The 27,430-nt window shown below is 45.1% G+C and overlaps 1 pseudogene; it reads right to left on the reverse strand.

Annotated features, from left to right (window-relative positions):
• Positions 1-23,166: 23,166 nt before the first annotated feature.
• LOC111550363 lies at positions 23,167-24,464 on the reverse strand (annotated as a pseudogene).
• Positions 24,465-27,430: the final 2,966 nt, after the last annotated feature.

The following is a 27,430-nucleotide window of genomic DNA, read 5'->3' on the forward strand; positions in this document are numbered from 1 at the left end:
CTTTCTTCTTTCTTCTTTCTTTCCTTCCTTCTCTTTCCTTTCTCTCTCCTTTCTCCTTTCTCTCTTCTTCCTTTCTTTTTTCTTTTCTTTTCTTTTCTTTACAGTCTCACTCTGTTGCCCAGGTTGCAGTGCAGTGGCACGATCTCGGCTCATTGATAGAAACAGAATATGAGTGCTTCCTTGATTCATTCATTCAAAAAATATTTGTTGCACATCTGCTACATGCTGTTTTCAACACACTAGATCCTGGTAATTAATGGTAAACAGACATGATTCTCACTCTTCTGGTGTTTACAGTATTTAAATTCTGCTAATGTTTGTTGGACATCTACCATACACTATACATTTTTTTTTTTTTTTTTTTTTTTTTTTTTTTTTGAGACAGAGTCTCGCTCTGTCACCCAGGCTGGAGTGCTGTGGCCGGATCTCAGCTCACAGCAAGCTCCGCCTCCCGGGTTCACGCCATTCTCCTGCCTCAGCCTCCCGGGTAGCTGGGACTACAGGCGCCGCCACCTCACCTGGCTAGTTTTTTGTAGTTTTTAGTAGAGACGGGGTTTCACCGTGTTAGCTAGGATGGTCTTGATCTCCTGACCTCGTGATCCGCCCGTCTCGGCCTCCCAAAGTGCTGGGATTACAGGCTTGAGCCACCGCGCCCGGCCATTATACATTTTTTTTAAAGTTTTTTCAATATAGAGATAGGGTCTCACTATGTTGGCCAGGCTAATCTCAAACTCCTGACTTCAGGTGATCCACCCACCTCGGCCTCCCAAAGTGCTGGGATTATAGACGTGAGCCACCGCGCCTGGCCCCAAAGCAGTTTTCCTAGTTTGTAAATAGCATTTGGCCGGGCGCGGTGGCTCAAGCCTGTAATCCCAGAGCTTTGGGAGGCCGAGGTGGGCGGATCACGAGGTCAGGAGATCGAGACCATCCTGGCTAACACGGTGAAACCCCATCTCTACTAAAAAATACAAAAAACTAGCCGGGCGAGGTGGCGGGCGCCTGTAGTCCCAGCTACTCGGGAGGCTGAGGCAGGAGAATGTCGTAAACCCGGGAGGCGGAGCTTGCAGTGAGCTGAGATTGCGCCACTGCACTCCAGCCTGGGCGACAGAGTGAGACTCCGTCTCAAAAAAAAAAAAAAAAAAAAAAAAAAGAAATCATCCGCCTTTGCTCAGCCCAGTGCCTGGCAGCCAACAAGCCCTCGCTGCTGGTCCAGTGATGAATGAATGTCATCAGTGATTGATTCCACAGTCTTCAACAATATGCCACTTCTTTTTTTTTTTTTTTTTGAGACGGAGTCTCAAAGTGCTCCCAAAGTGCTGGGATTACAGGCTTGAGCCACCGCGCCGGCCAATGTGCCACTTCTCTAGACATATTGGCCTATACTGTCGCCTAGTGGAATTTGAGGATAGGTACATCCCACCTGAGACCTGGGGATACATTCTCTAATGGGAGATTGAATTGTAGGATTCCGGGTTACAGATAAGGGCAGTGGCCCCTGAACTTTAGCATAGATACAAGTTATAGAGTGATCTTATTAAGAATGGCAGATTCGGCCGGGCGCAGTGGCTCACGCCTGTAATCCCAGCACTTTGGGAGGCCGAAGCGGGCAGATCATGAGGTCAAGAGATCGAGACCATCCTGGCCAACATAGTGAAACCCCATCTCTACTAAAAATACAAAAATTAGCTGGGCATGGTGGCACGCGCCTGTAATCCTAGCTACTCAGGAGGCTGAGGCAGGAGAATCGCTTGAATCCGGGAAGTGGAGGTTGCAGTGAGCCGAGATCCGCCACTGCACTCCAGCCTGGTGACAGAGAGAGACTCTGTCTCTAAATAAATAAATAAATAAATAAATAAATAAATAAATAAATAAATAAATAATAGCAGATTCCTGGGCTCTATCTCAGTTAAGTTCAATAAGTCTGAAAAAGTCTAAATTCACTAAGTCCTAGCCCTTTATTCAATCTCTGTAATGAGTGGGTGCTGGAGGTTGAGGCTATAGTTGTGGGAAGAGGACCCTATGTTTAAGGGCAGTGAGATGAGCGTTAGAAAACAGATCTGTCACTTAGTCTGTGTAACCATGGGAAATCCACTTAATATCTGTGATTCTAGTTCTCTCATCTGTGAAATAGAATTAATGATACCTATCTCATACGGCTATTGTGAGATTAGAAATAGTGCCTAGTTACAATGCTTAGTAGCTCAATTATAACTCATTAAGTGGAGGTTAATATTATTGGTATAGCACAATGACAAAGGTTCATAAATATGTATAGCGTTGGCCAGGTGTGGTGGCTCATGCCTGTAATCCCAGCACTTTGGGAGGCCAAGGCAGGAGGATCACTTGAGCCCAGGAATTTGAGACCAGCGTGGGCAACATAGTGAGACCCCCATCTCTATATTGAAAAAAACTTTAAAAATATGTAAAGTGTGTAATAGATGTCCAACGAACATTAGCAGAATTTAAATACTGTAAGCACCAGAAGAGTGAGAATCGTGTCTGCTTACCATTGATTACCAGGATCTAGGGTGTTAAAAACAGCATGTAGTAGGTGTGCAACAAATATTTTTTGAATGAATGAATGAGGCACTAACATCCTGTTTCTATCAGTGTGAATGTTTGTTTTCCCAATGTATACTTCTTTATAAGCACTGGATGTACCAGAAATTTGGTGTGTGTGTGTGTGTGTGCGCGCGTGTGTGTGTGTTTTAAGTTGTTTTGTTTTAAGTTCTCCAAGGACTTGCAGACACTTTGTTTTTTGTGTATCTCAACACTGACTAAGCTGCCAGGAGTCAAGCTGTTTTTAGAAAAGTTCTTTTTGTTCAGTAGAACATTGACTACAAAAAGAAAAAGAAAAAAAAGGTTTTGTTTGTTTGTTTGTTTTAGTTATATAGTGATAAGAACACCAGCGTTGGAGACAAACTGCCTCAGTTCAAATCTCAGTTCTAACTAGTTGTGTTACTTTAGCAAGTCACTCACCCTCTCTGAGCCTCAGTTTCCCCATTTGGAACATGAGGGAGTTTGAGGATCATTTCTAATGTTAGGATTCTGTATGTCTAATTCAGTGTCTTAAATAATCCCTTTATCATAAAACTAATACATGTCTATTGCCAAATATTTGAAAAATGCCAAAAGGAATAAATAAGGAAGTAAAAACCACTGTCAATAGCACTCACCCAGAAGAACCACTGTTGACATTTGGGTGAATATTCTTCTAGTCCTCTTTATAGCTATGGATAATTTTTGCCAAAAATTATCAGAACATACATTCCATTTTGTAATGTGCTTTCTCACTTAATATATTAGCAGAATTTTTACATCGTCAGTGTTCTTCAAGAGCATGATTCTAATCTCTATGGACGGTTGAATCATAATTCATTTAAACAATCCCTGTTGGATATTTAGGTTAGTTCTACTTTTTAGCATAAGTAAGGCTTTGACAACTAGCCTTTATACAAATCTGTACCCACATCTCTAAATTTTTCCCCTTAGGTTAAATTGTAAAACTTTTTTTTTTTTTTTTTTTAATGAGACAGGGTCTCCCTCTATCACCCAGGCTGGTGTACAATGGCGTGATCATAGCTCACTGTAGCCTCAAACTCCTGGGCTCAAACCATCCTCCACTTTAGCCTCCCCGTGTAGCTGGGGATACAGGTGCACACCACCAAACCCGGCCAAAACTTTTAAATATATCACCAAATTGCCCACCAAGTGAAATTACACATATGTACACTCTCATTAGTAACATTTGAGTGGCTGTTTCCCCATGATCTCTCCAACATTGGTTATTGTGGTTTTTTAAAAGATCTTGCCAATGTCATAGGTAAAAAAATAGCATATCATTGTTTGAACTTAATGTTATTTTCATTATACTGTATTATTTCTGGTAGAATGTAAAATTGCATACACACTATTTTTACAACTTTGTAAAAATACATGGAACACGCATGTATCAAGTGTGGAAAGAACAATAGAAAAATGTCAGTAGTTCTATGATGGGATTGTGATATAATTCTTTTATGTTATAAATTTTTTAAATTAAAAAGAATCTCTGTAGCAGATGGCTACTTGTTCCTCCAAATTCCTCCCCTCTTCCTGGGCACAGTTGCCCAGCTAGAGGCTACATTTCCTAGCCTCCTGTGCAGCTGGATGTGACCATGTGGTTAAGTGTGGACTAACCAAATATTGAAAGGAAGTGATGTGGACATTTTCTGGGTCATCTCCAGATTTAAGCTCCTTATCTGGAATGTTGGTTCTCCCTCCTTTCCCAGAGTGAGCAACCCAGCCTTGATTAAGCAAATAATGACACCTTAGGGGATGGAGAGCAACAGGGAAACCATACCTGGCTTTTTTTTTTTTTTTTTGACAGAGTCTTGCTCTGTGGCACGGTGGCATCATCTTGACTCACTGCAACCTCCGCCTCCTGGGTTCAAGCAATTCTCCCTGCCTCAGCCTCCCGAGTAACTGGGATTACAGGTGTCCACCACAACGCCCACTAATTTTTGTATTTTTAGTAGAGACGGAGTTTTGCCACGTTGGCCAGGCTGGTCTTGAACTCCTGACCTCAGCTGATCCATCTGCCTCGGCCTCCCAAAGTGATAGGATTACAGACATGTGCCACCGCGCCTGGCTGAAACTGTATCTGTTTATAGCAGCATCACCTGAACAACCCAGCCTGCTTGTTTTGTTTTGTAAGAGAAAAATTAATTTTGGGCCAGGCTTGATGGCTCACACCTGTAATCCCAGCACTTTGGGAGGCCGAGGTGGGCGGATCATGAGGTCAGAAGATTGAGACCATCCTGGCTAACACAGTGAAACCTCATCTCTACTAAGAATACAAAAAATTAGCCGGGCGTAGTGGTGGGCACGTGTAGTCCCAGCTACTTGGGAGGCCGAGGCAGGAGAATGGAGCTGGGAGGCAGAGCTTGCAGTGAGCCGAGATCATGCCACTGCATTCCAGCCTGGGCAACAGAGCGAGACTCCGTCTCGAAAAATAATAATAATAATAATTTTGATGTTGTTTGCACCCACGATATTTTGGGGCCTCTGTTACAGCAGTGTAGCTGTGACCCTAATAATCTCAAACTTCTCTCTAAGATTGGGGACATTTGGGGGACCATTTCACAGTTTGTGAAGCTGTTTGGAAGCTGGTAGCAGAGGACTGGGAAGCTACTATGTACTTTCCTGAATACTAGAAAATACTGGTTTTTTAATATTCCTTCATATAAATTTTAACAAAATTCTGTGTTAGTATATTTTTTGTTTACAAGGTTTAGAAATAAATATAATTAATGGTCGATACAAAATACAAAATCACAATGTAAAAATCACACTATAAGTATCCAAAAAAATAAGCTGCCAACCAACATACTCCATTGAGGATAAATTTCTTACTGATACTTTTAAGGCTACAGGTTATCAGTGGTTCTGCTACACTGTGAGCTTTTAATGGCAATGGTTGTGGTTTTCATGATCATAACAATAAGAAGCATCTTTTTTTTTTTTTTTTTTGAGACCGAGTCTCCCTCTGTCGCCCAGACTGGAGTGCAGTGGCGCCATCTCGGCTCACTGCAAGCTCTGCCTCCTGGGTTCACGCCGTTCTCCTGCCTCAGCCTCCCGAGCAACTGGGACTACAGGCGCCCGCCACCACACCCGGCTAATTTTTGTTTTGTTTTGTTTTGTTTTGTATTTTTAGTAGAGATGGGGTTTCACCGTGTTAGCCAGGTTGATCTCGATCTCCTGACCCGTGATCTGCCTGCCTCGGCCTCCCAAAGTGCTGGGATTACAGGCATGAGCCACCGCGCCTGGCCATTTTTGTTCTATTTTTTAAGACAGGGTCTCACTCTGTTGCCTAGGCTGGAGAGCAGTAGTGCAATCTTGGCTCACTGAAACCTCTGCCTGCCGGGTCCAAGTGATTCTCCTGCCTCAACCTCCCAAGTAGCTGGGACTACAGGTGCACGCCACTACGCCCAGCTAATTTTGTATTATTAGTGGAGACAGGGTTTCACCATGTTGGCCAAGCTGGTCTCAAACTCCTGGTCTCATGTGATCCACCCCCTTGGTCTCCCAAAGTGCTGGGATTACAAGCAAGAAGCATACTTTTAAAAAACAGTTCCAGGCTGGGCACGGTGGCTTTCACCTTTATCCTAGCAGTTTGGGAGGCCGACGAAGGTGAATCACTTGAGGTCAGGAGTTGGAGACCAGCCTGGCCAACATGATGAAACCCCGTCTGTACTAAAAATACAAAAAGAAGCTGAGCGTCGTGGTAGGCACCTGTAATCCCAATTACTTGGGAGGCTGAGGCAGGAGAATTGCTCAAAACCCAGGTTTCAATGAGCCAATATGGCACCACTGCACTCCAGCCTGGGCAACAGAGTGAGACTCTGTCTTTAAATAAATAAATAAATAAATAAATAAATATAATAACAGTTTCACATTATTGGTTCAATTGAATGGATTCACAATTACTGCTGTTGAATGTATTTGCAGTCACTACTCTGGAAAGTACAGTGCCAGGTGGCACTCTGAGAAGTCAGCATTTGTCCCAGATACTGGATTTTGGCAAGAGACTCCAGCACCACACACAGGAAGTTTGGGAGGTACTCATCACAACGGTTCACCTGCTATCTTCATGAACAACTGGTTCCACAGCCACCAGGATGACTTGGGTCCACAATTCTCATCACCATTATACAGCCCAGCTATGACCCACCCCCTGGGGACCTAGGGAGTCAGGACCTTCAAAATCTAGGGAAGGCAACAGTGACTTCAGCTTCCCCTCGTCACGTGGGAGGGGACCCTTCCTTTCTCCTGAGCGGGCCGTCTCCTTAGCCCGCAGTAGATGTTGGATGTCAGTGATCCCCAGCCTGCTCCTTAGTGAGGAAGCCTGACTTCTGTTTCTCATTGTGACATGGCAGAGACGGGAATTTCAAGGCTAGAGGGCGTGGATGTGCTTTCCAGCCCCACTTCTTACTATCGTGAGAACCAGTGTGGGCAAGGGATGCCATTTTGCATGTTGTCATGCTTTTTCCTCCACTTAAGATCACCATTTGCAATTCACTTGTTGCTATATTGCCTTCATAATTATCATTTTAGTAATTGTACATTATTTGACTGAACAATAGAGTTTACCTAAAGAGCTCCTTACTGTGGACTCTTCAAGTAGTTCCCAATTTTGTGTTACTACAAAAATTGCTGCAATTAGTATCTTTTGCAATACGACTTTTTGCTTCTGTTGGATGATTCCCTCAGGAAATGGGGTGAGTTTTGACTACCTCTTAGACGAGAAGGATATTGTGGTAACAGTGTCCTTTTTGGCCTAGCAAACAATGAAGAAGACCAGAACTATCCTTCGGAAAGAAGTGCTTAACTAAACCATGCTACCTCTAATTAATGAAATACTAGGCAACTATTTAAAGAAATTAGGATTACTTTATAATAGCCAAAAGTGGAAGCAATTTAGATGTCCATCAGCTAATAAAGAAACAAAATATGGTATTATATCCATACAGTGGAATATTATTCAGCCATAAAAAGGAATGAGGTACATCCTACAACATGGATGAACCTTGAAAGCATTACGCTACATAAGATAAATTAGACACAGAAGGCCACATAAAATATGATTCCATTTGTATGAAATGGCTACAATAGGCAAATCCATAGAGACAGAAAATAAGATAAGCAGTCCCTGGGGGCCAGGGGAAGGGGTCAATGGGGCATGATTGCTAACAGATACAGTGTTTCTTTTTGGGATGATGAAATTGTCCTGAATTATGTAATAGTGATGACTGCAAGAAGGACCTCATGAATATGCTAAAAACCACTGACTTGTACACTTTAAAAGGGTGAGCTTTATACTGTAATAATACTGTAAATTTCTCAATTTTAAAAAAAGAGGAGGGTCAGGCATGGTAGCTCATGCCTGTAATCCCAGCATTTTGGGAGGCCAAGGTGGGCAGATCACCTGAGGTCAGTAGTTCGAGACCAGCCTGGCCAACATGGTGAAACCCCGTCTCTACTAAAAATACAAAAATTAGCTGGGTGTGGTGGCAGGCGCCAATAGTCCCAGCTACTTGGGAGGCTGAGGCTGGAGAACCTCTTGAACCCGTGAGGTGAAAGTTTCAGTGAGCTGAGATTGTGCCATTGAACTCCAGCCTGGGTGACAAGAGCAAAACTCTGTCTCAAAAAAAACAAAAACAAACAAAAAACCAACAACAACAACAAAAAACAAACGAGAAAGATCTAAATGTATTCACACCATGTATTACTCATTTAAAAAAGCAAAGTACAGAATAACATCTATCCTATGCCATTTTTGTGAAGTCTTTTCTCTGTATTTCATGGTCGAGATTGTGGGGCTTCTTCTAGAATATGTCAGTCTTGCCTTCACTCTGCCATAAGTTCAGGCAAGAGAGCAGCTCTTTTCTCTAAAGAGTAGAGAGCACCTGCCATGCACCAGGTACTGTGATAATGTATAACAATTTATGTGTAATATATAATTATTCCAATTTTTCACATGGCAAAACTGTAAGGTAAGAAAGATGAGTGACTTGCCAAGTTTACACGGCAAGGACAGGAATGAAAACTCAAGCCTGTCTAACTCCAGAGAAGGAAGAGCTTGGGCTCTTGGAATCTAATTCTCAGCTTTGTTTGTTCCCTGTGGATTGTCAGGCCAAGGACCTGGAGGCTGTTCCACTTCAGGAAGCATAGCTTACAGGAATGCTGGTTTATGAATTTACACTGAGAGGTTGTTCATGGTCCTTTATTTGAGAATGGTAGCAAGTGGACATCAGAGAGTCATCTTGCCCCAGGGGTACGCCATATATATATATATATATATATATATTTTTTTTTTTTTTTGAGACGGAGTTTTGCTCTTGTTGCCGGGGCTGGAGTGCAGTGGTGTGATTTCGGCTCACTGCAAGCTCCGCCTCCCGGGTTCACGCCATTCTTCTGCCTCAGCCTCCCGAGTAGCTGGGACTACAGGTGCCCGCCACCACGCCCGGCTAGTTTTTTTTTTGTATTTTAGTAGAGACGGGGTTTCACCATGTTAGCCAGGATGGTCTCGATCTCCTGACCTCGTGATCTGCCTATCTTGGCCTCCCAAAGTGCTGGGATTACAGGCGTGAGCCACCGCGCCCGGCCGACACCCTACACACTGATGGGAATATTTGAGTAGCTCCTAACTGGTCCACGCATGTTGCCTGGATGTTCTATGCTCCTTCACAAAGCTGTCTTTGCTAGGTTACTAACTAGAAAACCCTTCCTGCCTACCAGCTAGTCAACAAACTCCTACTTCCCCATCAAAACCCAGCTAATATGTCCCTTCTGTTTTCTTTTTAACAACACCATTTATAGATCCTCCAACTAGAGCCTTTTTAATAACACTGGTAATGTTATCATGTTATTGAGCTCCCATTATCCGTTAGGCAATTTTAAGTATTGATATACTTGTTCCTTTTAATGTTCATGGTAATTATGCAATACAAGTATAACTATTTACATATCTTCCAGATGAGGAACACAACCTCACGACGTTAGGAAATTTGCCCAAAATCTCACAACTAGGACATGAAGAAACAGATCTTTCCGACCCCAAAGTTCATACTTTCCCCTTACACCACATCCCCTTTTCCTTGCACCGTTCACTTTGAATTGCAAATACTGCTTCTCATTTGTCACCATCTTCACCATTGCCCCGCAAGCCCTAGCAGGCAGGTGGTGGCTCTGATTTCAGGACTGCCACCCCATTGTCCAGTACAAGGCCTGCTCTCATGTGGCGATCCTAAAAGTTCCATAGCAGTGAATTGTTTCATTTGCAGGAACACAGCTTGGAAAATAAAAGCAATGTGTTTGTCCTTTCCCTGCAGATGGGATAGGCCCACTGTCTCCCCCCTGGAGGTGATAAGGGGGCAGGTCTTGCCTCCTTGAGGACTTGCAGATGTTTCCTGAGGCCGTGAGAGCATTTCTGCTTCTGAGCTGCCTTGGCTGCCACTGCCAGTTAATGTGAGCTGCTGGGAAAGCCAGTTCATGGCTCTGCTGCGTGTGGATGCCAACCACTGACTCCAGCCAGCTCTCCTGGAAATTGCCCTGAAATATTAAGGCTAGTAGAGGCCCACCAAGAATGGAGGCTGCATCACCAGCTTGCTGGATTCTCACTGAAGCCCAGCAGGATTTTCACTGCAGAAACTAAGCTTGTTAAGACCTCAAGCTTGGCAGTCAGCTCTAGCTTTGAAAATCTCCTCTACCACTTACTAAATCCGTGGTCTTTGGGCAAGTTTCTCAACCTTTCTTAGCCTCAATTCCTTTATCCATAAGAGGAAGTAATTGCCTCCTTTTCTAGGCTGTTGATAAAAAGAGATAATGCACATAAAACCCTTCTCATTGAGCCTAGCACAGTGCCTGCATACAACAACCCCACCACAAATGATGATAACAATGATGATAATTGTTATTGCAACTGTCCTTGGCAAATTTTTTCTTGTTTGCAGTTAAGAATCCTGATATGGCTAATATTAGTTGGGGGAACAGAATAGTTTCTTTGGAAGGACAGGTTGTTTCAGCTAGATGAGTAGTTTTCCCCAGTCCAGGACCAGTCCTGCCTGAGAAAGTGATCTCCCACCTTTGGGTGTGAATATATGCTGTTCTAGATCCCAATTCCTGGGAAGGCAGAGGCCTGGTCAAAACAAGACCCGTACTTTCCTGAATGCCAGGAAGCAATTACTTCTGCATCCCAACCACCTAACTCTAGACGGAGCAATTAACAATTATTAAACTAATTTATTATTTTTTGAAGAAAGTGAATAATAATTTTATAGTGAACAATATTTAAAAGTTAGAAAGTATTTTCTTAGGGTTTATGATACTTACATTACTTAAGCACACAAATACCCACAAAAAAGAACATGGGCTTTATTGAAATTTTATGCAATTATTTCTTGAACTCTTCCAGTTTTCATCAACAGGGCTCCAGGGAGAAACTGATTGACTTGTGCAGTTTGGGTTTCCAGTATTTTCCCTGGACATTCTTTCATATATACTTTTCTATATTTTGACGGATTTCATTTCGTCATTTTAAAGTTTGTCATAATATTCTTTAAAATGGGGGCCAAAGTTTGCTCATCCACCTGTCATTTGGGACCTGAGTAGGCCCCACTTTATGTAATCATGCATAATACTAGCAACCTTTATTTTTAAAAAGATTTATTTATTCACTTATTTTTTGAGACAGTCTCACTCTGTTGCCCAGGCTGGAGCGCAATGGCATCATCTTGGCTCACTGCAACCTCCACCTTCTGGGTTCAAGCAATTCTCCTGCCTCAGCCTCCAGAGTAGGTGGGATTACAGGCGTCCACCACCACGCATGGCTAAATTTTGTATTTTTAGTAGAGACAGGGTTTTGCCATGTTGGCCAGGTTGGTCTCAAACTGCTGACCTCAGGCGATCCACCCGCCTCGGCCTCCCAAAGTGCAGGAATTACAGGCATAAGCCACTACTCCTGGCCTAAAACAAGATTTTAAAACAATATTGGAAATACTTCTTTAGGATGAATCACTTAGATGTGGACTCAGGAGCCAAAGGATAGGAATAGATTTTTCTGCTTTTGTTACTAAAGGTTGGATTATCTTGGAGATAGAGAAAACCAGCTCACAGAGATCCTCCATGCACTCACTTCTGGTCTGAAATAGGAAAAAAATACAGAAGCAATGCCAAGGAGATGACAAAGCAATCTTCGCAGAGCCAGGCAGCATTTGCTGGAAGGGGCTGGACTTTTCTTTTCCATGGGAACGTTCTCAGCTGATATCCCAGTCCTCTGACTGTCAGTTTATTCAGGACTACTCCGCCCCCACCTCAACTGCCTTTGCAGGAATTGTACAGTGGCAGTTGACACAGAGCCGGACGCGCTCTAGAACCTCCCATGAATTCTGGAGAGTCAAATGCCTGTGGTGGGCAGGAATAATGTTCTGCCTGAACAAGGTGGCATGACCTGGGAGATGGAGAACCACACTGACCAGGCAGGGCCCCGCTGTCAATCTGCTGATGCAACAGGTACCCCCTCCCCACCTGGATGGCAGATTTCTTAATTTACACAACTATAGATGCATTTATTTGGCTTAGGACTTTGATTCCTTTTTTTTTGTTTTTTTAAATATACAGTCTCACTCTGTCACCCAGGCTGGAGTGCAGTGGCACCATCTTGGCTCACTGCAACCTCCACCTCCTGGGTTCAAGCAATTCTAATGCCTCGGCCTCCCAAGTAGCTGGGACTACAGGTACGCACCACCATGCCCAACTAATTTTTGTATTTTTAGTAGAGACAGGGTTTTACCATATTGGCTAAGCTGATCTTGACCTCCTGACCTCAAGTAATCTACTGGCTTCGACCTCCCAAAGTGTTGGGATTATAGGTGTGAGCCACCACACCTGGCCAGGACTTTGACTCTTGATAAAATATAGGACTCCTGGGAGAGGGTACAGTGCCATTTTTATCCCAGAGTGAACTATTTTACCAAAGCTGACTCTACGAACAGGCCTGGTTGGGGAAGGAGGTGAAGAGGCCCCGTGAAGATCCTGAAAGCAAGGCAGGGCATCGTGGCTCACGCCTGTAATCCCAGCACTTTGGGTGGCCAAGGCAGGCGGATCACTTGAGGTCAGGATTTCAAGACCAGCCTGCCCAACATGGTGAAACCCCATCTCTACTAAAAATACAAAAATTAGTCGGGTGTGGTGACACAAGACTGTAGTCCCAGCTACTCAAGAGGCTGAGGCAGGAGGATCACTTGAACTCGGGAGGCGAAGGTTGCAGTGAGCTGAGATCACGCCGCTGCACTCCAGCCTGGGACACAGTGAGAGGTTTTATTAAAAAACAGGAGAGAGAGAGAGAGAGAGAGGAAGGAAGGAAGGAAGGAAGGAAGGAAGGAAGGAAGGAAGGAAGGAAGGAAGGAAGGAAGGAAGGAAGGAAGGATCCTGAAAGCAAGAAAAGGAGCCCCGTGAAGGAGGCGAAGCTCATGGTCTAGCCTTCTATAGTTCACAAAAACTCTTAAAACCCAGGCTTCCTTCTCTAGTTACCTCTGCCCCAGGGGGCTCCCTGAGAAGAACAATGTGCTTTGGGGGGAGCAGCAGACAAGCTCCCCCACCTCCGAGGTCATTCAGCCTAGAAAGAAACCTGGCATGGGCATTTCCTGTTGGATTGGAGAACTGACTGAGCTGCAGTTGCAGTGGATTTGCCCCAGTGGACACCTGTCCTTCACAGTTAGCACCACGATGATGCTGTGATTTCTGCTTTGCTGTGGCTCTGGTTCTCTGGAAGCAGACTCATCACCATGATTTAACCTTTAGCCCAGCTCAGCACACTAGACTGTGGCTCAGACCAAAACTTCCTTTCAGATTCTATCTCTCTCATTTGCTATATTCTAGCTATTCTGGGTTTTCTCCTCCTCAAACACACACAAAGCTTGTGTCTGTCTATGAGACTCTGCATTTACCATTCTCTCTCCCTGGTCTTCCCAAGCCTGCCTCCTTGTTCTCATTCAGGCCTCAGCTCAATGTGCACCTTCTCCCAGAGCACTTCCTTGACCATGCTTGTGAAGGTGACATGCCACCCTGGAGTCATTTCCTATCCCATTATTAGTCTGTATCTTCTTCTTAGCACTGTCATTTTCTGAAATTATCTGATTTATTTATGTACCCATATGCTGTCTGGCTCCCTAACCAGAACATAAACTCCATGAGAACAGTGACAGGGCCTTTCTGTTCTCTGCTAAGAGCTGAGAACAGTGCTGGCACATACAGGGGATCCATCCAAAGATCGCAGGCAGAGCCGTCCTTGCTTTTCCTCATTCGGCTTTATAGTTTTCCTCCTAAGTGGTATACAGATATTGGCTTGGCAGTGAATAGAGCCAGGCAGCCAACCCTGCATGCAGACCAGGGTTCCCGCTTAACTTAGCAGCTTCACAAGGGGTGAGGCCTGGGCTCCAGGGATCTGAGTTGGACCCAGTGGACAGAAGTTCGCAGAGATGGACTTTAGTGTAATAGCAAAAGGACTTGAGAACAGAGCTGACAGGAGACAGAATGGGGACGCCGCTGCTAAACTGCACCAGCTCCATGCCCGTCCATCCCGCCATGGTCCACTCACAAACCTCTGCTGCTGTGCAGCCTGCCCACCCACCTGCAAGCTCACAGAGCTCATTGGTCACTGGAACTGCTTCCCAGCACAGAGGGTGGGGATTCGGCATCCAGGGGGAACTAAATTGGATGGTCTCTGTGGGCCACTTCATCTCCCATTTCAGGGCCTTGGCTGAGAGCAGTTTATTTCTAATCCTGAGGACTGCAGGGCCTCCAGGGAGGAGAGGGTGACAGACTGAGTTAAGCTGTTAATAGTGCTCTGAGGTTAAAGCTCAATGACCCACAGTGCCAGTGCACTGATTAGTGACCACATCTGCCCACCTGCTGTTTGCTTAGCAGGGCGAGCTGCTCATCTGAATCGGGAATGCAGCACCAAGAAGAAATATGCGTTCCAGGCCTGGTTCTGCTGCCAAGTTATCACGTGAGCTTGAATAAGTCCTTTCCTGCTCTGAGCCTTGGTGTATCTTTCTGGAAGAATGTTTGGATTAGACCTAGATGGTTTTTTTTTTTTTTTTTTTTAGGTGGCGTTTTGCTCTTGTTTCCCAGGCTGGAGTGCAATGGCGTGATCTTGGCTCACCGCAACCTCTGCCTCCCGGGTTCAAGCGATTCTCCTGCCTCAGCCTCCCAAGTAGCTGGGATTACAGAAATGCGCCACCATGCCCAGCTAATTTTGTATTTTTAGTACAGATGGGGTTTCTCCATGTTGGTCAGGCTGGTCTCGAACTGCTGACCTCAGGTGATCCGCCCGCCTCGGCCTCCCAAAGTGCTGGGATTACAGGCATGAGCCACTGTGCACGGCCTGACCTAGGTGCTTTTTAAGGCCATCTCTTCTAACTCTAACATTCTAGGATTCTACTAGTGAACCTCACACATGAAAAAAGTTCCATCCGTGGCAAGAGCTCGTGCCCAGGCTTCAATTCTTCAGCAGATCCTCTTTCTTAGCTGACAGCCTGGAAAGGAACCAAGACCCCTGACCTCTGTCATTGGCAGCTCAAGTCTTCTTAGAGAATCTATGTTTATTCACAGCTCTGGCTAGGCAGCTGAGAAAAGTACATGCTCTGTCAGTGGACAGATCCTGAGCTGTCCATCATGAGGGAGATGAGCTAAGTCTAGAAGCCACTTGGGGGCTGTCCCACCAGCGCCCCCAACAGGTCTACTCATCCAAAGGGCAGGAAAGGGACTTTGTGCCTCTGCCTTTGATGGTGTAAGGACTCCTTGGGCAACATTTATGGCCAAGACCTCCCTGCAAGTGGCAGCCTTAGGGAAGCCTCCCTGAGGTCCTAAACCTGGAGCAGGAAGGGAGTGTAATGACAAGAAGCCCTTTCATGAGGCCCATGACTATTTCATGATGTGATGGTTTCACTGAGCTTTCCTGAAACTCAACTCATCTTTGGCACAGCCATGTAGGAAGATCAGGGAAGCCTGACACTGCATTCTGGGGCCATTCTCTGTCCTGAGTCAGCAATTTTGTTTTTATTCTGTAGGGTTCTTGTAGGAATGAAATATTCAGAAAGCCCACCAGTTGAGTAAACATTTCTCAAGCATCTTCTCTGAGCTAACCCCAACTTGGGAACTGGGGATTAAAAATGAATTTATTAACTTTTTAATGTTCTGTGCAACATATATACCTACACAGACACAGGACATAGATTCTGTATTCATAGAGGAATAGGCTTTTCACAAAACATAAATCTTTTAGATCACTGCTAAATGGACTGATACATTGGCTTTAAGGGAATATACTTCTCATGTTTGAAAAAAATATTTAAAAGGAACCAAGAACCCTGACCTCTGTCATCAGCAGCTCAAGTCTTCTCAGAGAGTCTCTGTTTATTCACAGCTCTGGGACATAGTCCCTGCTCTCAAGCAGTTTGGATAAAATCCTTTCACCTCTTTGAGCTTCAGTTCTGCAAAATGGGAGTGATGATCCCATCCAGGGCTGCCAGATTTAATGGATCAAATCACAAGATGCCTAGTTAAATATGAATTTTAAATTTAACTGGGCATCTTGCATTTTATCTGATAATCCTAGCCCTGCCCAAACTAGCACTTTTTATAAGGTACAGAAGGAATAATACGTGAATTAATAATGTACAACAGTGCTTTACAGCTTATGGAGTTCTGTGTCAGCGAGAAGGGTTTGGATTGAATGACTTGATGTAAGGGGATCTCTTGCAGGTGTATGATTCTATTCTCATGATGAAGATCCTGAGACATGAGGAGAAAGACTCAATGCTGCATCCCTCAAGAACACTTTTAATTCCAGGACAGTGAATACAAAACCCTCAATGGCAAAAGATGGAGCCTGGAGCAGCGCATGTGAGAAAGCCCTGGGCGTTTTGGCTCACAGAAAAATCAAAACAGGACCCCTTAGGATGTAAACTGCATCTGCGTTTTCTGGCCACATCCTCAAAAGGATGGTGTCCAGAATGCTGTCATTACTCAGACTCCCACTGGAGCATTAAAAGGAACAGGAATGGGCCAGGTTCAAGGAGCCTGAAACCAGCAAGTGTCCTGGCAGGGACAGGAGTGATGAGCAGCGTTTGAACTGGAGATCTGTGGACTCAGGGGACATAAGCAATAGGCCTCCCATCCAGCATGGGTCCTGCTTTCTGGAAGGTGCCACTCCCATCAGAGGTTGCCACCAAGCCTTTGTTTTGGTAAAGGGCCTCAAGCTGACATTCCTTTTTGGTCACTGTCCAGCTCGGAGAAGCGGAACACCAACAGTAGCAGCAATTGTTCAAAATGTGAAAGCTGAAAAGGCCCTAGAATCCCCACTCTTGGCCAAGTGCAGTGGCTCACACCTGTAATCCCAGCACGTTGGGAGGCCAAGGCAGTCAGATCACTTGAGGTCAGGAGTTCAAGACCAGCCTGGCCAACATGGCAAAACCCCATCTCTACTAAAAACAATACAAAAATCAGCTGGTCATGGTGGCATGGGCCTGAGTCCCACCTACTCAGGAGGCTGAGGCAGGAGATTTGCTTGTACCCGGAAGGCAGAGGTTACAGTGGGCCGAGATCGTACCACCACACTCCAGCCTGGGTGACAGAGTGAGACTCCATCTAGAAAAAAAAAAAATCCCCACTCTTTCCTCCTTCTATCTTAGAGATGGGGAAACTAAAGACAGGCTGGGGAGGTAACCCACCCAAGACCACATAATAAGTTAGGTGCATAGCTGGGACTGGAACCTATATCTGCTGCTTCCCAACTCAGGGTCAGATTCACATCAGCCCAGCCTTTCCCGGGATTCCCTCTGTCTGGGCAGGCCCTCCAAGCAGTCACTTTTTTCCAAGGCCAATAATCCAGAGATACTACTGAGACGCCTTCATTTTTCACAGGGAGGAGAGGCAGTTATTTATTATAATAGTAGTGATGACGATCTGCTTGGGGACAGTACTTTATAGTTTGCAAAATACCTTCATGTCATTTATCTGACCTCCCATCAGTTCCTACCTTCCTACATCCTATGCGTCCTTCACTTGTTCTCAGCCCCTAAATGTGCAGTGACGTCCCACAGTGAGGCAGTTTCTTGTGGTGTTTGGAGCATAGCTTCCAGCGCCAAAATGCATGTGATTAAAGCCGGGCTCTGTCATTATGAGTTGCGTGATCTGGGGCAAGTTATGTAATGGAAGTTAACTATGCCTCAGCTTCTTCATCTGTAAAGTGGGGATGATAGCAATAGGATCTATTTTATAGGATTCTTATGTGAGGATTAAATGATTCATTTATGCTTACAACAGGACCTAGCACATTGTTAGGGCTTAACAACAAGTAGTAGCTGCTGCTACTACTACTACTACTACTACTACTACTACTACTACTACTACTACTATTGTTATTATTTCAGAGCTCTGTTCTATAACCCCAAAGCCCTTCTGCTATTCCTGTTGCTCCTTCAAGGCTTAGCTCAAACTTCCCTCCCCGAGGAAGACTTTTCTTTGATTCTGTCCCCTCAGCAGAGTTCGATGTTCTCTAATACTTACTGCGCTTACTTAAATGCATTATATTTGCCTATTTTCTGGTCCATTTTCCTGACAAAACTGTGACCTTCATCTCCATCTTTATCTCCAACACCATGCCTAGAGACAGGCAGATATATGTGCTTAATTGATGTTTGTTGAATGAATGAGTGAGTGAGTGATCCTGTGGATTCCAAAATCTAGGAGTAACTTTTTATTTCTGTCTTTCCTTCACCCTACACCCAATCCAACAGCAAGTCTTGACAATTCCACTTCTAAAACAGATTCCAAATCTGCCTCTAAGCCAGTCCAGGCCACCATCTTCTCAAGCCTGGACAACTCAGCCTTCTGACTGCCGTCTGTGCTTCTGTCCCTGCTGCTGTATAATCTGCCCTCATCTCCCCACTTAAAACACTCCCTGACTTCTCTTTGCTCCTAGAATGAAGCCCAGTCTTCTTCCCTGGCTACAGAGTCCTGCACTCTAGCTTGTACCACTCTCTCCTTCACTTAATATGCTTCACCCATTCTGGTTCCCTTTCTGTTCCTTTCCAGATTCAAAGTCTTGCACTTGCTGTTCCTTCCAGTTTTGACAGAGTTGTCTCCTTTTGCTTTCAGGTTGAATGTCACATCTCAGCAAGGCTTTCCTTGATCACTCTAAGGGGATGTTATTCTGTGTCACAGCACCATTTTTATCTCCCTCGTAGCACTTGCTTAACCTGTAAATATCTTGATTATTTACCCATTTATTTGTTAATTGATTATCTTACTATATTGTATGCACCTTTTTTTGTTGTCTTGTTCACTAGGGTATCTCTGTATCAGTGTTTAATACATTTCTGCTGAATGAATGAATGAATGAATGAATCCTCCTAGCAACACAATAGGTAGACCAGGTATTGTATACTTATTTTACAGATGACAAAACTGAAGCTTAAAAGGTTGATTCTTGTTCTAAATAACATAGGCTGGAAGTAGACCAGCCAGGCCTCCTAGTTCATGGACTTTTTTCCCCACTAGCCCATTTTACCTTGAAGGGAGATAGATGGAGGGCTGGGAACCCATCTTAGCTGATTCATAGACAGTTCCCCAACATGGGACCGGATGGCAGAGATAACCAGTTCCTGCCTCTTAAAGAGGTTGTGCTGCCAGTATGTGACAGTTCCAAATTCCAGACTGTACTTGAGGCGTTGCACACACCCAATAAACACTCCATAATCATAAGAAAAGTTCAGTGGCTGTTTGAGAAAGGAAATCAGACCCATGGGCCTGAGAGGAGGACTGATCTACCAGGACCCTCTGCAGAGGCTGTTCTAATTTGGGCCTGAAGAAATGGGAAAGATGTTTCTAATTCCTTTACACGAATGTGACCTAATTTGGAAGATTTTGTAATTCCTAACGTCCCAACTGCTGCCTGAGAGCAGATCCTCATTATTGCTATCATTTTATTATTATTTGAGATGGAGTCCCGTGCTGTTGTCCAGGCTGGAGTGCAATGGCACAATCTCGGCTCACTGCAACCTCCGCCTCCCGGGTTCAAGAGATTCTTCTGCCCCAGCCTCCTGAGTAGCTGGGATTACAGGCACCTGCCGTCATGCCTGGTTAATTTTTGTATTTTTGTAGAGATGGGGTTTCACCATGTTGGCCAGTCTGGTCTTGAACTCCTGACCTCAGGTGATCCTCCCGCCTTGGTATTGTCATTATTTAAAATCTTGCCTTGGCCATTGTTAAGAAGCTGGCAGTGGAGTGCCATTTCTGTGATTCTAGGAGGGAAGTTCCTGGAGAGGGAGCTTGGGGACATAAAGAGAGCCTTGGGCCAGAGTCAGAAGGTGGGAAGGTCCATCAGTGTCCAGCCAGTAGACTCTAGGCCTCTCACTGGCCCTGAGCTGCCTCCTTTGTATGGACTGATTTGAGTCTGATGATGAATATGACCCTGGCTCTTGACAGTGTGGGATCTTATCAAGATGCTTTACTTCTGCGGTTCTTGGTTAATTATCTGTAGAAGGACATGTTTGAAAGGACTGATGCCAAGTCCCCTTCTGGCTGTGATAGTTGCCGTTTTTGTGGTCTTTTCAGGGAAACAGTTGCTCTTCCAGAAGTGGATTTCCTTATTATCCAGCCCCCAGAAGCCAGCAAGAAATCAACACAGCTACCTCAAATAGTTCAACAAAGGGCATCATAATCCTAAAGGCCTAAGGATTTCTGAGAAGGAGTCAATTGCTCATTCCTCCAAGTACTCTCTCAGTCCTAGAAGCTACCCTCTGACAGGCACATGCTCCAGCAAAGGAGGCTCTTCAAGAGGGCCGAGGCCATGGAAGTCAGAGAGTATGACTCTTCTGAAAATCTAGAAGTTCTGGGCATTGAACCCAAGGACATTGTACCCTCCTGACCTTGACCATCTATGTGAGAAGGCAAGGTATAGGAAAATCAGACACGTACCAAGGTCTTCTGAGTGTTCATTTCGGGGCAGACTTTGGCTCAAAGCTTTATATTCATTTGACTTTGAGGCCTATGAGATAAATATTATGATCCCCGTTTTACAGAGGAGGAAATTGAGACACAGAGCTAAAGTAACTTGTCCAAGATTATACAGCTAGAAACACCAGATTTGAACCCGGCATTCTTTACTGCTAAACTACTGTCTCCTCTAATAATACAGCAATAAAAAAACCCTCAAAGCTGAGGAACAACAGTAGGCAGTTGTGGAAATCTGGACCTGAGGTCTAAAGAAATTACTACAAATTCTATGCTTTCATTTGTAAGCATGGTGATCTGGGACAAGTCATTTGACTACTTTGAATGACAACATACTAGCTTTTAAAGTGGGGGTAATCACTCTTTCTACTTCACAGATAAGGCTAAAAAGATTAAAAGGGGAATGCACAGTGGTTCAAGCCTGAAATTCCAACACTTTGGGAGGCTGAGGGGAAGACTGCTTGAGATCAGGAGTTGAAGACCAGCCTGGGCAAGATAGCAAGACCCCACCTCTACAAAAAATTTTTAAAAGGTAATACGCACCTGTAGTCCCAGCTACTCGGGAGGCTGAGGCAGGAGGATCACTTAAGCCTAGGAGTTTGAGGCTGCAGTGAGCTATGATTATATCACTGCATTCTAGCCTGGGTGACAGAGCAAGCCCCTGTTTTTGTTTTGTTTCGTTTTTGCTTTTTAATTAAAAGGCACAATGTATGTGAAGTGTTTAGAATTGATTCCTGGCACATAATAAGTATTCAGTAAATGTTAAGTCTCCGTCATCATTGTTACTGTTGTTGTTGTTACTATCAACATCTTTCCTCCAGGGTTGTTGCCAAGTTCAAATGAGATGATGGCTGGGAAAGCTCTGTGCTGTGCACCTGTCAGTAATCCCCTTTATTACAATGATAGCAACCTAAGGGATAGAGTTATTTGTGAAGCTGCAACCCTATTCCTCCCCCAAATGGTTCAAATTCTTTGTATTGCAGCCAACACTGATGACGAGTGAGGGTTTGACTTGGTGCCCACTGTGAATGACGTCCTTCAATAGATGTCCAAGAACTGTAGCAAATGCTTTTCTGGGCTTATTTTAGCATCAGAGGACCTTTGAAGCAGGATTTCAACATTTAGCTTCATTGTTTGGGGAAGGTGCCTTGCATTTAATGTGGGTTTACAACTTGAGCCTTTCTTCCTCTCATCATCTTGAGATACCATGAGGGCAGGTCAGGGATGTGGTTGGCTAAGACATATCTCCAGATTCAAATTAATTCTATTGTTGATTGTTATTGATTTTTGAGAGTAATAAGTGCTCACTATAAAAATATTGGAAAATGCAGAAAACTATGAAGGAGAAAAAAGTTAAATATCCATAATGCAGTCACTCAGAAGAAAAGAATGTTAACATTTTGGTGTATTTCCTTTTGGTTTTTATTCTCTGCACATATTATCATTTACATAATTGGGGGTCATGACATAAATAGTTATATTAACGATTTTTTCCACAATTTTATATCGTAAGAATTTCCTTCATAAGTATCTTTTTTTTTTTTTTTTTTTGAGACAGGGTTTCACTCTCTCAGCCAGGCCGGAGTGCAGTGGCACCATCTCCACTCACTGCAACCTCCACCTCTGGGGTTTAAGTGATCCTCCCAGTTCAGCCTCTAGAATAGCTGAAACTACAGGTGCAACCACCATGCCAGGCGAATTTTTCTGTATTTTTGTTAGAAATGGGGTTTCACTATTTTGCCCAGGCTGGTCTCGAACTCCTGAGCTCAAGCAATCTGCCCGCCTGGGCCTCCCAAAGCGCTGGCATTACAGGCATGAGCCACTGTGCCTCAGTATCATCTTTTTTTTTTTTTTCAGGTACCAAGATTTTTATTTACCCACATTCCTGCTTTCTTTTAACATTATAAACCAAATTACTATCTTTTTGACCCAGGGTTGTGATAAGAACCATCTTATTACAAAGTGGTAGCAGATCTATGCCTGCTTTTATGTTTTTATGGCCCCTCTGGCTGTCACTTCTCTGTCCTTTCTCAGTTATCTCTTTAAAGTCTATTCTGACCCCTGTAAAACAGGGACTAAAAGTACCAACCTCATTGTTATAAGATTTAAGAGAAGGCCCAGCCCTAAGCCAGGCTCTCAGGAAAAGTCAAACAACAGTTCCTCTTTGCCCTTCAATGTAGCTCCTTCTCATCTGCCGTGGGCTGAGGAACCACTGAACCTGTAAACCAAGCACGCGGATGTAAGTCCACAGACCCGGAACCTTACCTGAATGGTAAGGTACATGGGCTTTGTGACTCCACTACCAACTTCCAGACTAAGGAAGGACTGACTTAGTGAGCAGTTCCAAGACCATTCAACTCATGGTTCCCTGTGGATGCCTCCCTTGTACTTCCATCATGACCAGGGTTTGAGGAGAGGCCTCTCAATTCCCCCTGCCACACTTGATATAGTGTGAGGGATGCTTCAGAGGCCAAAAAATGAGTGACCAGCCCCATCAATGGGAGACACTGACAAATCAATCGCAAAGTTGGTGCCATTTGCTCTTAGGGAGGAGAGATGGCGCCTGAGCAAGGACAGCAGGTGGAAGGTGAAGGGCAGGCCGGACTCTCAGCAGCAGTAGTGATCCAGCTTGAAGGGGCCATCGCAGGATGTGCTCAGCTACTGGGCTTGCTTCTCAGTTAGCTTGGTCAATTTCACATTCAGCTGGCCCAGTGGGGGCTTCAGCCACTGCCTTATCCAGCTTTTTGGGCAGGAAGTGAACCCCAATGGGGTACTTGTCTGGGTGGGTCCACAGCTCAATCTACACCATCACCTGGTTGATGAAGGAGTTACACCCCACAAAGCTGGGGCAGCCCGTGGCACAACCCAGGTTGACCAGCCAACCCTCAGCCAACAGGATGATGTGGCACCCATTCTTCAGCCAGTACCGGTACACCTGGGGCTTGATGTTTACCTTCTCCACAACATTCTTGTTGAGCCCCCTGACATCGATCTCCACGTAAAAGTGTCCAGTGTTACACAAGATGGCATCATCCTTCATCTGCTCAAAGTGCCGGCCAAGGATGATATTGACACAGGCTGTGGTGATGACAAAGATGTTGTCCTCCTGACAGGCCTCATCCATGGTGGTCACCTTATAGCCTTCCATGGCAGCCTGCAGTGCGCTGATGGGGTCAGTCTCGGTGATGATTACATGGGCCCCAAAACCCTGCAAGGCCTGGGCACAGCCCTTGCCCACATCGCCATAGCCTGCTACCACTGCTACCTTGCTGGCAATCATCACATCTTGGCCCACTTGATGCTATCTATGAGGGACTCCCGGGCAGCCATGGAGGCTGTCAATTTTCCTCTTGGTGATGGAGTCATTGACGTTGATGGCAGGCTCCTTCAGGATTCCATTGGCCATCATCTTGTATAGGTTATGGACCCCGGTTTTGGTCTCCTCAGAGATGCCTCAGATGCCCGACATGAAGTGTGGGTATGTACTTGGTGTGGACGAGGCTGGTAAGGTCACCCCCATCATCCAGAATCATGTTGAGGGGCCCATCCGTGAAGTACAGTGTCTGTTCAATGCACCATGGGTGCCCCTCATCTGTTTTGCCCTTCCAAATGAACACTGGCATGCCAGCCTTGGCAAAGATAGCCACTGCATGGTCCTGGGTGGAGAAGATGTTGCAGCTAGACCACTGCTCCTGAACACTCAGGGAAATGAGGGTCTCAATGAGGATGGCCATCTCCACAGTGACTTGCAGGCAGCCAGCAATGCAGGCGCCCTTCAGTGGCCTGGAGGCCAAGTACAGCTCCTGCATGCCCATCAGGCCTGGCATCTCCTTCTCCATAATGTCTAGGGCCTTGTGTCCCCAGGTGGTCAGGCCGATGTCAGCAACTTTGTAGGGCAGTTTGTCAGACACGCTGGCGGCACCTTTGATGGACAAGGGCAAAGGGGACTGGGCCTCAGTCTGGGGACAGGCACTGGGTGGGCAGTGCTGGGCAGGCAGCGCTGGGCAGGTGAGTATCATTTTTTATAGATGTATAGTATTTCTACATAGAAACATCATAGAGCACAAAGTACTCAACTAATCCTTTGTTAACTGTTTAGATTTTTCTAACTTTTATAATTATATAACACTGGTGAACATTTTTGTACATATATATTTACATCTGATTATTTATTTCCCTTGGGTAGATTTTTTTTTTTCTTTTTGGGACAGGGGCTCCCTCTGTTGCCCAAGCTGGAGTACAGTGGCATGATCATGGCTCACTGCAGCCTCGACTTCCCAAGCTCAGGTGATCTCCCACCTCAGCCTCCCAGGTAGCTGGGACTACAGGTGCACACCACCATGCCCAGCTAATTTTTAGTTTTTTTTTTTTTTTTTTTTTAGTAGAGACGGGGTTTCACCATGTTGCCCAGGCTGGTCTTGAACTCCTCGGCTCAAGTGATCTGCCCACCTCAGCTTCCCAAAGTGTTGGGATCACAGGCATAATCCACTGTACCTGACCTTTGGACAGATTATTAAAAGCGGAAATAATGGGCCAGGTGCACTGGCTCACGCCTTTAATCCCAGCACTTTGGGAGCCTGAGGCAGGCGGATCACCTGAGGTCGGGAATTCGAGATCAGCCTGACCAACATGGAGAAACCCCATCTCTACTAAAAATACAAAATTAGCTGGGCATGGTGGTGCATGCCTGTAATCTCAGCTACTTGAGAGGCTGAGGCAGGAGCATCGCTTGAACCCAGGAGGTAGAGACTGCGGTGAGCCAAGATTGTACCATTGCACTCTAGCCTAGGCAAAAAGAGCGAGACTCCGACTCAAAAAAAAAAGTGGAAATGATGGGTCAAAGAGTATAAACACTTTAAAGGCTTCCTGGAAAGGTTGTTTCACTTTATATTTCTATCAACAGTGAGAGACCAGCCGGGCGCGGTGGCTCAAGCCTGTAATCCCAGCACTTTGGGAGGCCGAGACAGGCGGATCACGAGGTCAGGAGATCGAGACCATCCTGGCCAACACGATGAAACCCCGTCTCTACTAAAAAAAAAAAAATACAAAAACTAGCCGGGCGAGGTGGCGGGCGCCTGTAGTCCCAGCTCCTTGGGAGGCTGAGGCAGGAGAATGGCATAAACCCGGGAGGCGGAGCTTGCAGTGAGCTGAGATCCAGCCACTGCACTCCAGTCTGGGCGACAGAGCGAGACTCCGCCTCAAAAAAAAAAAAAAAAACAAAAAAACAGTGAGAGACCATAACAAGTATTACCAGTTTATAAAAATTGTTGCCAAATCAATAGGTTAAAAAAATGGCAACTCCTTATCTCAACTTGCAATTCTTTAATTACTCAAGTTGCATATGCAGTATTTCATATTTCTTAGTCATTTGTATTCCTTTCTGTGACTTGTCTGTTAGTGTCCTTTGCTGGGCCGACTTTGTGAACAGTGGCCCCATAATCCCACAGTTGTCTGCAGAAGATGCCAAACCTTGCATTTAGCCACATCTGATAGGAGGCCAGCCTCCGGCACGATTAGAAATAGTCCATGTCAGCATTGCTGTTTCAATGAAACCAGAAAGGAGAAAGGTGTCTGTGTTTTATTGGAGTCTGGGAGATGAAGTTATTTTGCTGAGCCATATCTATCATATTATTATGCTTTCTTTTATTTTCTCACTCCCAAAGCTTCTCTTTTCTAGCAGAAGGGTTAAATTTGGTTAACGTGTAGCCTTTCTTTTAGTATGTGTTCACTGACTTCCTACTATGTGCAACACATAGCGGCCACATTAATGGACTGTAGTGATAGAGAAGAGCCTGGGCTTTTGAGTCACAAGGGCCTTGGGCAAGTAAGTCCCTTAAGCTCTTGGAGGCTCAGTTTCCTCTTCTTTGAAGTGCAGATGATAGCCTTGTCTTTGAGGAATAAATGTGTTATGAATGTAAAACTCCTGGAACAGCATCTGCCACATCATAAGACTTCATAGACAATTAAAAAAATTTTTTTTTTCAAGATGGAATCTTGCTCTGTTGCCCAGGCTTGAGTGCACAATCTCGGCTCACCGCAACCTCTGCTTCCCAGGTTCAAGCAATTCTCCTGCCTCAGCCTCCCGAGTAGCTGGGATTACAGGCGTTCACCACCACACCTGGCTAACTTTTTTGTAGTTTTAGTAGAGACAGGGTTTCACCATGTTGGCCAGGCTAGTCTTTTTTTTTTTTTTCTTTTTTTTGAGACGGAGTCTTGCTGTGTCGCCCAGGCTGGAGTGTAGTGGCATGATCTTGGCTCACTGCAAGCTCTGCCTCCCAGGTTCACGCCATTCTCCTACTTCAGCCTCCCGAGTAGCTGGGACTACAGGCGTCCGCCACCACACCCCGCTAATTTTCTCTATTTTTAGTAAAGACGGGATTTCACCATGTTAGCCAGGATGGTCTCAATCTCCTGACCTCCTGATCTGCCTGCCTTGGCCTCCCAGAGTGCTGGGATTACAGGCATGAGCCACCGTGCCCAGCCTGGCCAGGCTAGTCTTGAACTCCTGACCTTGTGATCCGCCCACCTTGGCCTCCCAAAATGCTGTAATTACAGGCGTGAGCCACCACGCCTGGCTCACAGACAATTCTTGAGGCATTTCTTTGTATTTGACGCTGTGCTAGGTGCTGACTATAAAGTGAGAAATCAGATGGAGCCCTTTACAGCATCTCCTTTGCCTAGGAGAAAAGTCAGGCTGCATATTGGCTCCAACAAGGCCCTCTCTGACTCCTGCTGTTCTGTGGTCCTTCCCTAAGCCTTTGGCTCCAGGTCTCATGGGCCTTGGCTACAGTTCTGGGGCAACAGAAAAAGTGCCAGTTGATGTTCTGTTACACAGAGTGTCACAGCTATAATTTTTTTCTTTTCTTCTTAC

The sequence above is a fragment of the Piliocolobus tephrosceles genome, chromosome 14 (assembly GCF_002776525.5).
Source record: "Piliocolobus tephrosceles isolate RC106 chromosome 14, ASM277652v3, whole genome shotgun sequence".
NCBI lineage: Eukaryota > Metazoa > Chordata > Mammalia > Primates > Cercopithecidae > Piliocolobus > Piliocolobus tephrosceles.